The 12,565-nt window shown below is 41.0% G+C and overlaps 1 long non-coding RNA gene across 2 annotated transcripts in view; it reads right to left on the reverse strand.

Moving 5' to 3' along the window:
• Positions 1-472: 472 nt before the first annotated feature.
• LOC120397971 overlaps positions 473-12,565 on the reverse strand; it is a 70,124-nt gene continuing 58,031 nt past the window's right edge. For both annotated transcript variants that reach the window (XR_005594109.1, XR_005594107.1), the window contains one exon: positions 473-653. This is a non-coding gene — a long non-coding RNA (uncharacterized LOC120397971). The remainder of the gene's footprint in view (positions 654-12,565) is intronic.

A 12,565-nucleotide genomic window follows, 5' to 3' on the forward strand; every position in this document is an offset into this window, starting at 1 on the left:
GGGCTGGTAAAGATAACAAAAATACCTGTCTCTAAAGAATGCAAGCATTAATTTTGGAACAGAAAATATATGTATTGTAAATAAGGAAATTGATTGCATCTTCTCAAAAGGGCAATGTAAGGCCTTCATTCTGCAAGGTACTTAAGGAGGTGCAGCAAAGTAGTCACTGCTCAAATGTTGGAAGTGCTTTGCTTGATTGGGGTCTATCTATTCAGTGAAAAAAAAATTCCTTTAATGCAGCTGTTTGCCACAGAAGAAGTCTTAAAACCCACAGCTATATTTCTTTGTTTACTTATACTGAAAACAATCATACAGGGAATAGCCTCGCAGCAAATTAATATGGTAGGCAAGAACTTGTTTAGCCACTTTCAGGTGAAAGTTGGTTTTCAATCCATAGTCATAAATACTTGAAAGCAATGCTTTAGAATGGAAACACTACCATCATTGCAATGTTACAATAAAAACTTACTAAAAAAGTGCACCTTGAGATGGGTGTATTATAGACTCAGACGAATCAACATCCCCTCCTTCACAATCAGATTTTTGTTCCTTCTTGTTTGATGTATGTCTCTGGCATCTTGCTTCACAATGTACTTAACTTCTACGTGGAAGTCTATAAGGTTTGAAATCCACCCTTGGCAATTCTATTTGCTCTTTAAAAAAAAAAGCAAACTTGTTTCAGCATTTATAAAAGAAAACAAGTCTACCCATAGTTAAGCAAAGAAGTATAGATAAGAAAATTTTTAGTTGATCTGGGCTACCCCATCCTATGAGTTTTGCGCTGCAACTCAATATACTGTAAGACCACTTCACCACAGAGATGGAAGAGATTTAAAAAAAAAGATAGTTACACTGAAGGCTCCAGTATAGCACAGGTGTTTCTTAAACTGTGCTAACAACTTTTATTAACCTGCTGTAACCATTCCCAGTCACAATGTACCTCTTGGTTCCACCCGTGCTAAGGGGGGGGGGGGCGGGAATTTAGCCTGTACCTCTATACCTCTATACCTAATGTGATATACTTTGCCCATCATGTCAATGCAGTGGTTGAGGGGTCAGAGCCAAAGCTCCACCCATTCCCCACCCTGCCTATTGTGTGGGAGAAAAAAAAACTGTATGTAAAGGTGCAGGACTCACCCCTGCAGCACCTCCTGCTGGTCATCTCAGGGAATTAGCTCTTTCCAGCACAGAGCGCCCTCTGCAGACTGGTGTCCCACTGCCACGGGCCCCCATGTCTCTACCAGGACCCAGGTGCCCTTTTACCTGGGGTGCTGCCCCTCCAGGCAATACCCCACAGATCTGGGTCTCCCATCCCCAGGGAATCCCCACCCTCTATTCCCACCTTGCCTCAGCCTAGGGGCTACTGCCAGTCACTATCTAGCCCCCTTCACTGGGGCTGACCACAGTCTGTATAAGACAGTCATCATAGGCGGGGGGGGGGGGATTGACTTGCTGCCTCTGCCTGCCTCCCAGTACCTCTATGGGCCTTGGACCAGGCCCTGCAGCCTGGGGAGTTGCCAGCCTGGAGCTCCCCTGCTCCTCTGGCTCTCCCCAGCCCTGCTTCACTCCCAGTACCCTTTCTGCAGGCAGCCAGGCCCTGCTCTCTCCCAGCCTGGAGAGAGACTCCTCTTGGGCTGCTGGCTCACAGCCTTCTTATAACAGCCAGCTGGGCCCACATTAAGCCAGCCACAGCTGTGGCTGCTTTCCAATCAGCCCAGCCTTTCCCCTGCCACAGCCCTCTCCAAGGGCTGTTTTAAGCCCTTCAGGGCAGGAGCAGGGTAACCACCCCGATACACTGTACTGGAGAGGCTACTTCCCTTTCTCACCCCATGATGCAGGTACCTGGTACTTTAGGGGCACCTTGTGCTTTCTTATTTACCTGTGTAGGTGCACAGGATGGGGCACATAGTATGGCTGAGCACTCAGAAGTCAAAACATACCAGTGTTAAAGTTGCACATGCATCCTAACCCTTCCCCTTTGTGCAGGTGCATTATGACATAGTATTTGATCACCTGGTCAAATTATTTCTCATAAAAGACAATCTTAGACAATACAGTTTTTCTAATAGATTTGCATGTTGAACATTTAGCAACTGTGCATTACCATGTGTATGCCAGAATCTATAGAACTCATTTGTATAAAATATCCACACTGGACGACCAGCAGGAGGCGCCACACTGGTGAGTCGTGGCTCTGTCCCAGGGGGCCAGGTGGAGGAGGGCTGGGTCATGATGAGATGAATCTACTGGCCAAACCCACTTATGGAGGAGTGGCACAGCAGCCACAGCTGCTCTTGCAGTTCAAGGGGTGTAGTAGCAGCTGTGACCTAGTATTTTTGATTCCATGTCCCCGTCCCCATAGATAACCCATGTGCCTTTTTCAGGATTTGTACAGGGGTGAAGATTTGGTTCTCAGGCAGGCATTTCATAAGGAACTAGAGTGAGCGCTAACTGTGTCTCAACACCATTAAATCAGCCTAATCATAATTTTATGTAACAGTGTCAAGATATTAGATTGCAGGAATCCTCTTTATTTGCAAAAATATATGCAAATATTCTCTCTCTCTCTCCTTTTCAGGAAAATGAATGTGACAACACCACTTTATATGGAGTGAGTTAATTGTCCTTCTAAGAGCAATGCTCCAGTCAAACCATCAACTGAAGTGTCAGCAAAGCAGTCAGTGGGCAAACATTTTACTGTGTGGTTGAAAAGACTCTATATAAATTGCTGGTAATCTCTTAGCTGAAAATGCAAGTACATAAGGCAGGAAAAGGCAGGGACAATTCAGAAATGGGAGAACTGCAATATTTCAGTGAGCTTCAGAGATCAAGTGTCATGATTTCACTTCACACTAAACTCATGTAATATTTCTCAAGCATTTCTCTCTAATAAGCATTTGTTTTATCCAAGCAGTTCTGACTAGTTGCCTGTGAATGCTGGATCCCCATTATAACTAGGGGTACACTAGCTATAGGTAACTTGTATTAGAAAAGGGGTTTTATCTATCTAATCTGGAAGTGTGAAGCTTGAGGTTGTGTCTTTATGTTGATTTGCTGTGTAACTCGTATATGTTTACTTTCCCTCACTATTTCATCTTTGTATCTCTGGATTGTCAATTAAATAAACTTTCATTTATTTTCACCCCAAGCAGGTGTCCAGTTTACAAACTGTGTGGAGTGTAAAAACAACCAGGAGTCAAATGTGTTAGTCTAAGGTGCCACAAGGACTCCTCATTGTTTTTGCTGATATAGACTAACACAGCTACCACTCTGAAACTTGTGTGGATTGTGTAACCTAAAGTGAATGGACACCTGAGGGGATGGTTTCACACCTTCGTGGGTAACTAACCACAGAGTCTGGTACATAAGAACTCAGGGGAGGATGTATTTATGGAGTACTGGAAGGAATGTTAGAGTGTCACTGACGAGTGAGACCTTATGTCTGTGGGCTGGTTATTGGTGTCAGGGACCTGAACCACAGCACCAACGCACCCCGAAGTTACAGGGCAGGCAGTGACAGGACCTCTTACCCCTCTGGGTAGTCACCAAAATCTCACAGCAGTGTTGATACTCGGAAAATTGTAGCAAGTGCATTTTCTCATAGTTTAAAATTTTCTATTATGCTTCAGCAAACATATTTAAGATCTAAACAATTACTAAGCATTTTTTAAATTGAAGTCATGCTGGGAAACCCAAGTAGCTCTGGGAGAAGCAGAAAGTGCAGAGAAGAAAGAGGAGCCCGCACATGGCCATAATTCTTGCAGCTACTAATCCAGTGTTTATTCATCATACTAAGCCTTATCACATGGCATGAAATTAGTTCTGAAAGAATACCACATTGATGGTAGATCTCCTATTCTCAATTGCCATGCACTTTGTGATGTGCTCCTGTACAGGTGAGTGCAAGATTGGTTTAAAACAGTATAAGCCAGATTCTCATTTACACTGAAGTTCCTTTACACAACTCTGGCCATGTAAGAGAGCCTAAAAGTGGACATATAGTACATTTATGTCCCAGTCAATGTCCTTTGCTCTGCCAGAGCAATGTAAAGAGGCCTTAGTGTAAATGAGAATCAGGCCCAATAGGTGGCTTGAGCATGAAATATTTATTTAGTAGCATATTACACCTTCTTTGCACTCATTGTGCACTGGTATAAATAACTACACAGATTGCAAGACAGAGGAGAATCTGACCCCCATAGATGAGTGAGAGTGGGCAATAGTTGTTCACAGGGAAGACATCCCAGTCTGAACGAAAGTTGATCAATGAATGGACCAAATAAAGGTCACAGCAACAACATGGAAACTGGTCTCTTCATCAAGCCTTATTTTTTCAATATTCTGATTGCCATATTGAGTATTTAGCAGCCACGGAGTCAGATTTACATCCATCTCTTCAAATTTAAATATTGTCCATCCTAGGGCAGAGAGTAGGGGAGAAATTCCACAGTGGTAAGTAGCAAAAAAGGAAATATTTTCTAGGTGAGCTTTTTTTTTTTTTTTTTTTTAAAGCAGTAGTTGTTGTTCGAAGCATCTGAGTAGACTGAAATATCCTTGGCAGAAATGAATTACTGGGAGAGAACAGGTGGGGTGGTAAAAGTTGTGTGATAAATGTAATTTATCACACAGGTCTGCAATTTCTCACAGAGAGATCTTCTAACTGCATCCTCTGAGTTAGACCTGTGTCTATCTGCTACTACCAGATGGTAACGATGCTTCTCAGCTATTATCTGTGAGGCCCCAACCTGTGAGGCTGCTGCTAAGTGTAGCAAAATCAGAATGGACACTTGGGCCTTATCCATTGCCAGGAGGAGATATTCAACCATTACCACCATAGCTGTTTCTGTACCACACCCAGGTCTGAAACTGGATCAAACAAGATCAGTTAAATCCATTGTCTATTATTTGCCATAATCTTATCATTAATCATCCACAAAAACCAGAGGTTTAAAACACAATAGTTGACAAGATTTTCAAGGTAGAGCAATAATTTCTCATATTCAACTGCTGCATTACATGGAGTGCTGAGGTCGTAAGCTCTTTGAGGCAGGGATTCTCTTTTATTAAATGTTTGTATCCTGACCAGCACAATGGGGACTTGACTCCTAACTGGGCCTGTAGATGCTACCACAATATAAATAATAGTGTTAACTGGGTCTGTTGCTAGGGGAGATCATCACTGTCTCCATTTGTGAGCATAGGATGCTAGGTGTGCTCAAGATTAGATTCTCCAACTCAATAAATTTCTTGACACTGACAATCTAGCATGGTTCAGATCTCCCTTCTTGTGGAATTTTATTGAAATAGTTGTGGCAAAATAACACTGGCAGTATCTACAAGTAACCAATTTCCTGGACCCTGTTCAGTCCATTTCCAGACCTTGGTAAGGGACAGAAATGGCATTGGTAGTATTGGTTGAACTTCTCCTAGCACTGGGGAAGGCCCACATCCTCAAAGGTATTTAGTCACCTAACTCGACTTCAGTGAGAATTAGGTGCCTAAGTACTTTTGAGGACCTGGGCCCAAGTGTTCATACTGATTTGGTTACATCTACCAGCAGCATTTGATATGGGGGCAGTCTCTGGCAGGAGTTGATAGGATCAAAGTCAAAAGCCAATCTTTTTAGATGGACATCACAGAGGATGATTTTAGAGAATTATTATTCTACTCCAAGGGCTCTCAGTGCTAGAATAACACAAGTTTCCTTCTTGTCTACCCTCCTTTTCAACATGTACATGAGGCTTATTGAGGAATGATGGTTTGCAATGTCCCTAATACACTGAAGATACTCAGCTTTATGTTTGCATCTTGTCCAGCCCTGTTGAAGCAGAGGAATGAATGACCCACTGTCTGCAGGAGACTGAGGCATGAATGTGGCTAGATGGCTGTGTCTCAGTCTTGGGAGAAACAGCTGGCAGAGCTTGTAGGAAATTTTGGCTTTACCATTCAGGGTGTGCGACCATCATTTGTGACCCAGGTTTGCATTTTGGGAGTTTTCTGAGATTCTGGGGTGGTACTGGATTCTGCAATAAGGGCTGTAGTGAAAAGCATATTTTCTATGTGTGTCTATCAAGTGGGTGCCAATTTTTCCACAGCTATCTCTGCTCCTGACACTCTCATATTAGACTATGGTAATTAGAGCTGGTCAACAATTTTCTTCAATTAGAAGTGTTCTTTATTTGAAACAAAAATTGATGGGATAATTTTCATTTCTTCTGAAAATTTCTAGAGTTGAAATGAAAATTGAAAACCAAAGTTTCCATGAAAATTTTTGGGAAAAAAAATGTTGCTAGAAATTTTGGGCAGAAAACATTTATCATTTTCCCAACAGCTCTACTTCCAAAATCCAAATTTTCATCACAACTGGAAAAGGATATTTCAGAAAGTGGTTTTATTCTCTCTTCTTCCTCCTCCTTTTTGCCTCCAAACAAAATAAAATTAACTCTCTCTAGGGTTTTGTTTTTTCAAACTTTTCAAAATGTCCTTCACTTTTGAAGCATTAGGGTGGCAATGGGAAAATGACAATGAAAGTCTGCAACTGAACAATTATATGTGGGGAAAGGTTATCTGTTTTTCTAATGTAGATTTTGTTATATTGATTATTTTAATTGTTGTAGAGGAGTTCAGAGAAGTTTGGGCATTTTTATGGACCGAAGTCAAAATAAGCAAGTCAAGAAACTGAAGATAATAATTTTAACAGCTGGAGAACAAATGTAAAGAGTGAGAGTACCTCGCCATAAAACTATTATGCAATAACTTTTTGCAGCACCTTTCTGCCTTTTCAGTAGAAAATTCTTGCCTTTCCTTTTGACTTCAGAGCCTGCAGAACCCCTAGAAGAATGAGCACGCTACCAGGACAAGGAAGCTGCAAGAAAGGCAGCAGATGAATGTAACCCCTGCCACTTCCACCTCATGAGCCAAATCAATTAAAGTCAATTGGTGAAATTTTGGCCTCATTGATGTCAATGACAACATTCTCATTTACATCAGTGGGGCCAGGATTTCACCCAATGTTTTCCTGCGGTTGGGACTGAGCAAGAACTGATCTGCAGGATTTTGGTTTTCAGTTAGTCTAATTCAGGCAAAACAACTTGGAGGCCAGTGGCATAGGAACTTGTTGGGGGAATCCTCAGGGAATGGCATAGAGCAGCAGAAGTGCAGGGTAGGATCCAGCTAAGATAGTCAAAATGTTTAAAGAGTGGGAATCCTGTATATGCTTTCAGTAATTTAATTTTGTTGGCCTGGATTGAACTCTCTGGTTATACAAGCAGCGGGGACCTAATGCAGCCAGAATTCCTCTAGCCGTATGAAAGGAGGGGGTGCCATCCTCCCACGGCATGGCATGCCTGAAATGTCATTGTTCTGAAAGATCAATGCTCCTGGGTATTTTGAGGGCAGGGTTGGAGGCAGGAGTGGGTAGAATAGGGAACCAGCCACTCTGCTGAACTCTCCCCTGCTCATTCCCTAGATTTCTGTGGCCTCCCAGGTGCAGTTGCTACTGAACAGAAATAGAGGGATTCAGCCAGTATGTGTCCCGAGGGCAACTCTGCCAATAGCACTATGGCTACAGCGACCAGATAGCAAGTGTGAAAAAACAGGACGGGGGAGGGGGGGGGGTAATAGGTGCCTATATAAGAAAAAGTCCCAAAAACGGGACTGTCCCTTTAAAAATGGGAAGTCTGGTCACCCTAACTATGGCCCCTGCAACTCCTGAGCAGAGGGACCATTTCTGCGGAATGTGTCCACATGTCCTTGGATCTTTCCTCCTCCTCTTTATTCTGAGGCCCCCAAATCCCCCCAAATCCCTCTTTGCTAGAAGTAAGAAATTTCTGACTGCTCTGTTATTTGCTTAACAGAACCTGCAGTTAACATGCCATGTAGTTTTCAGTCATCTCCATCCACATTCTGTGGGATTCCCCCTCTGCCCCATTGTATTTTGGATGAAATGGTTCACTGTTAAATCTTCTTTAAATTGTGAACACCTAACACTAAACGCACTAGCATTTTCTCCCACCAAACTGGTTCTTTTTTCTGTGTCAATTCATGGCTGTCCAAGTTGGACTGTCACAATACTGCCTATTGCACACTCACTGATCTTAATGGGAATAAGCTTTCTTGCCGCTCTATTCTTAACTCACACTGTCTCTTTAACTACGTGCAATATTTTGCATATGTGACCTAACTGTCAGCCCCTGTTGGAAAACATGTCTACTTTGTACTTCTCAGCGTCAGTTAAAATGAACTTTAAACCACAAGAGGGCAGTAGTTCAACATGTTCTACCAAAACATCAGCTTTCCATTTTAATGAAAGACTCTGCACACTGCAATAAAATAGCCTGTATGCACCAGCACTAGTCATAATAACTTGCCTTCTTCTGTATTCCTCTGCAATACTATTTCCTGGGACAAGCAGGTTTGGATGTGGAATAATTAAAAGCGTTTTTAGGACAGTTGTAGCTGTACCTATTTTTCATATCCCTCATACTTAAGATAAATCTTTGTAAATCGACCTTGCAAAATTCTTCTCTTCCCCATTTCAAGGTGAATAATTTTAATAGCGAAATCTAATATTATGAAAGTTTCATCATCATCTTAGCAAACTGTCTTAATTCTTCTCCCTCTCTGAACCCATGGCTTCTGAACTCTCCTGAGGTATCTGGTGAATGACAGGTGACTTGACTGTGTGCCTGGGCTCATAGATTTGCATTAGAACTCTGAAAGACAGTGTTGAGCAAATAACAAAATTCAAGACGAGTTATTAAGCTCACATGTCCACCTACAAAAATAAACTATACTCAGGTTCCTGCGACTCTGGTTTAAAATAAAAAAAATTAAAACTATACCTTTAAAAAAAATAGACAATTCTGATGTGCCGAAGCTATCACAAAGGAAGTATCTGAAATGAAGGCCAGTCAAAAAAAGTCTAAGATCAAAGTTTGTTTAATGTGGATTAAATATGGTTGTAAAATAAGTAGTTGTAATACACAATAAATCAAAATGAATGATACTAAGAGACAACAAAAGCCTATGAAATCTTGTATATGGACAACATAAGAAAAATATTGTTTAGATTTTAAGCTCGTTGGGGCAGGGACCCTCCTTCTTTTGTGTGCCTAGCACAATGGGATCCTGATCCATGACTGGGGCTCCTATGGACTATGGTAATACAAATAATTAACTGTTATTTGTAAAATGCTCTCCTCTGCTGGACTTTGTTAAACTCACTAAGGAACCAATTCCGTACCCCTTTACATATGCAAGTTTTGTCCAACTGAGTTCACTGGGACTGCTCTTCCAAGTATGAATCTCATTTGAGTACCTGAATCAAGCTGCAAGGCAGGCATTTTTTGCTTTTGATAATGCTCACTGGTGTAATGATTCCACATAACCACAAGGTGGTGCTACTAAACTTTGTTTGAACAATACAGCAATGATGAAAAAACAAGGCAAAGAGAAAAAAGGTGAGTCTGATCAGAGCAAGATGTCCAAGATATTGAATATATGCACACACAGAGCACAATTGCCAGATTTTCTGACAAGTATAGATGGAGCTTAATTGCAGAGAACAAAACCTTCATAAAAATATATCAGAGGATGACTGGAAAGTGCAATTGTCTGGGGTAGGTATCTAACAAATCTACATGAGCAAAGCTCAATGGCAAATTTTAAATGGAAAATTCAGACTTTTCAATTTACAACAGAAGATTCCTTTGTCACCCAATCCCATCTAGATTAAAGTTGGACCAAACAATGTAAGCAGTAGTACTATTAAAATCAGAGAGTATCACCTTTGTTTTCTGGTTAAAGATCAAAGGCAAAGGATAGCAGTCATTCATGCTGAAACTGTATGAGAGGGAAAGAAATTACTTGCTGATGTACAAGAAAGTGCAGAAATCAAAACAGACACCTTGTCTTCGCTGTACTTAGGCTTTGAGGTCAAAGTTCTTTTGTTGCAATGCAAAAAAATTATTCCAGTGTTAATTTAATCCATTAGAAAACATCTACAGGAAGAGATTAAACTAATCAAGTGATACATAAGGAAACGTAGCAATTGAGCCCTAATGCATTTTAAACATTTTAGTTCTTGGAAGGTATTTTAAACATTTTAGTTCTTGGAAGGCTAGGTTGTGCACCCCTTTACTTACATGAATGGTCATAACTCACATGAGCAGGTGCAATGAAGACAATGAGCCTGCACGTGTAAGCAAACGTTCACAAGGATGAGCACCAGGCTCCACAATCTGGCCCTAATAAAAAGGTAAAATAGTAATATTTAAAAAACTAGTAAAAATACATTAAGCAGAGGTTCTCAACAGGGAGGTCACAGCCCAGTGGTTGCAAATAGGGGGATCATGACCTCCCTGCACTCCCCATATTACTAGATGAGAGAGGAGTGCTAGCTAGACTGGAGCTCCTGGGTTGGTCCCTGCATGAGAAAGGCTGAGAACTTTCTGCTATAAAGATAACCAAGTTTTTCTGACTATGATGGTAACATTGCCATTTAATTTTCAAAGGTTCATGGGAATCATTAAACAAACAACATTAATAATGTAACAAACCAAGCAACAAATTAATTGAAATTAAAATATCTCTTTAGCTCTTCTGGGGAGGAAGATGCTTAATTAGCTCCTGTCCTGGGGTAACAGAACCGACAGCGAGTACAACCCATAGAGACTGAGCAAAGAAAGAGGAGCAGGAAGGATAGAACTCAGTACTTCAGAATGGAACCAACCACCCCATGTACATTAGCTGACGATCAGGTGCACAAACTTTAAATTGTATCTTATGAGTTAATTTACTTGTTTCCTGCTAGTCTTGCATTTATGGATCAACTATTTGATGTCAATTCTCAGATTAAATTAAAATGATGCAAAACTGAAGCAAAAGAGCTTAATACTTCAGCTACTTTGTCTTGATTGGATAAGCCTACAATTAATATCTAAGAGGAGCAAAATTTCTAAATTAGCAATAAGAGTGAATCTTAAATAGGTTTCACCACAGTGTGCAGGTTATGTTAATGAAGGCTGCAATCTCTTACATAAATTGATTACACTTTGAATCTGCTCTTTCAAACAAAGCCGGTCTGTAAAGGTCCCATCAAAGTGCTTCTGCTATTAGTTTCTCAACATGTATTTCAGGCACATGTTGACATTTAGAAACTTTATAAAAGGATGTGTCATCTCAAAGTACATATTCTACAGGTATATGAAATTAGTTTGCCCAATTTACAAAATGAATCACGGTGGTTTATGTTACAGAAACAAAATTTGAGCTGGCTGTTACTGAAGTAACATTTATTTGTGCACAGAAATTAGGTGCATTCAATTGCATGCAGCTCTCTTTGAAAATATGACCCTTTTATGGCACCATCAATGATAGTAGCATGACAGTCTTCAGCTTATCAGCTATTCTATTGCTATGACCATTTGCAACACCCAAAACCCCCCTGCACATTTTAAGGTTATATATTGCTGACAGAGAAACCCTATAAACTCTGTCTGACGTCTTATTTGCCTGAAAGTATCAGCCTGCAATGAGTCCGGTTTGGAAAAGATCAGTTGCTGAAAGCCCCTTGCAATGGTACAACTATATGAAACCCACTTCAACAAACTACGGTATAGTTCATCTTCCACCTGCATTGATTGTTTTTTTCAAATCTTAATAGTGGTCTGATGATGTACTTGCCAACCCAAAATATATTTATATAGCAATATCCCAGACACAATTCCCCAAAGAAGCTAGTGGTGTCTGGGGCTGATAGGCTACAGGCTGCAAAAGTTTGTCTGCATACTGGTGAATACAAGATGTTTTGCTTCTTTTATACATAATTTAATGGTCAGGGTCTCAAAACTGATGCACTTTTGAGGCTACTCTTATATATCATCTCCTAGGAGACCAAGAGGACAAAGCACAAATGATACTCTGCCAGACTACATTGTCTGTAACATTTAGTGTATCATGACATTACATCATTTCATGAGAATGGTTTTTTTCACAGAAAATGCATTTTTAAGGAAAATATTAAAAGTATGATGGGGAAAATCCTAAAGATTCAGGCTCCAGGTTGGTTCAGAAAAGCATCATAATTTTTGGATGCTTATTCAAGCCCTTGGAGGCTGCCCACTAAATTCTGTGCTCTCCCTGAATCCTTATCCCTTCTTTGGTTCTCCCTATCTACTGGTCTTTTAGGGTGTCCTTCCTCACACTGGTAAGCATTTACTCATGACTGTAGAGCCAGTAACATCAGTGGAACTATTCCCATGAGCAGCTGCTCACCAGTGAGAGTAAGGACTCCACCATAGGTTTTTGTTTGTTTGTTTGTTTGCAGGGAAGCGTACTTGCCCAGTAGCCCTATCTGATATGACTGAGCTGGAGAGCTGGCCCATGCTCCCTTCCAGCACTGTCAGCAGCTCATGAGACAAACCCTCTACTGAGATGAGCTCCATAGTATGAAAAAGATTGAGAACCCCTGTGTCATAGGTCATGCAGACCCCATCCCCTTTTGGGATGGGGCACAGGTCATTCTAGACCCATGGGCAAGTCTGCATGACACCTATGGGTCTCA

This window comes from Mauremys reevesii, linkage group 2, assembly GCF_016161935.1.
Source record: "Mauremys reevesii isolate NIE-2019 linkage group 2, ASM1616193v1, whole genome shotgun sequence".
Taxonomy (NCBI): domain Eukaryota; kingdom Metazoa; phylum Chordata; order Testudines; family Geoemydidae; genus Mauremys; species Mauremys reevesii.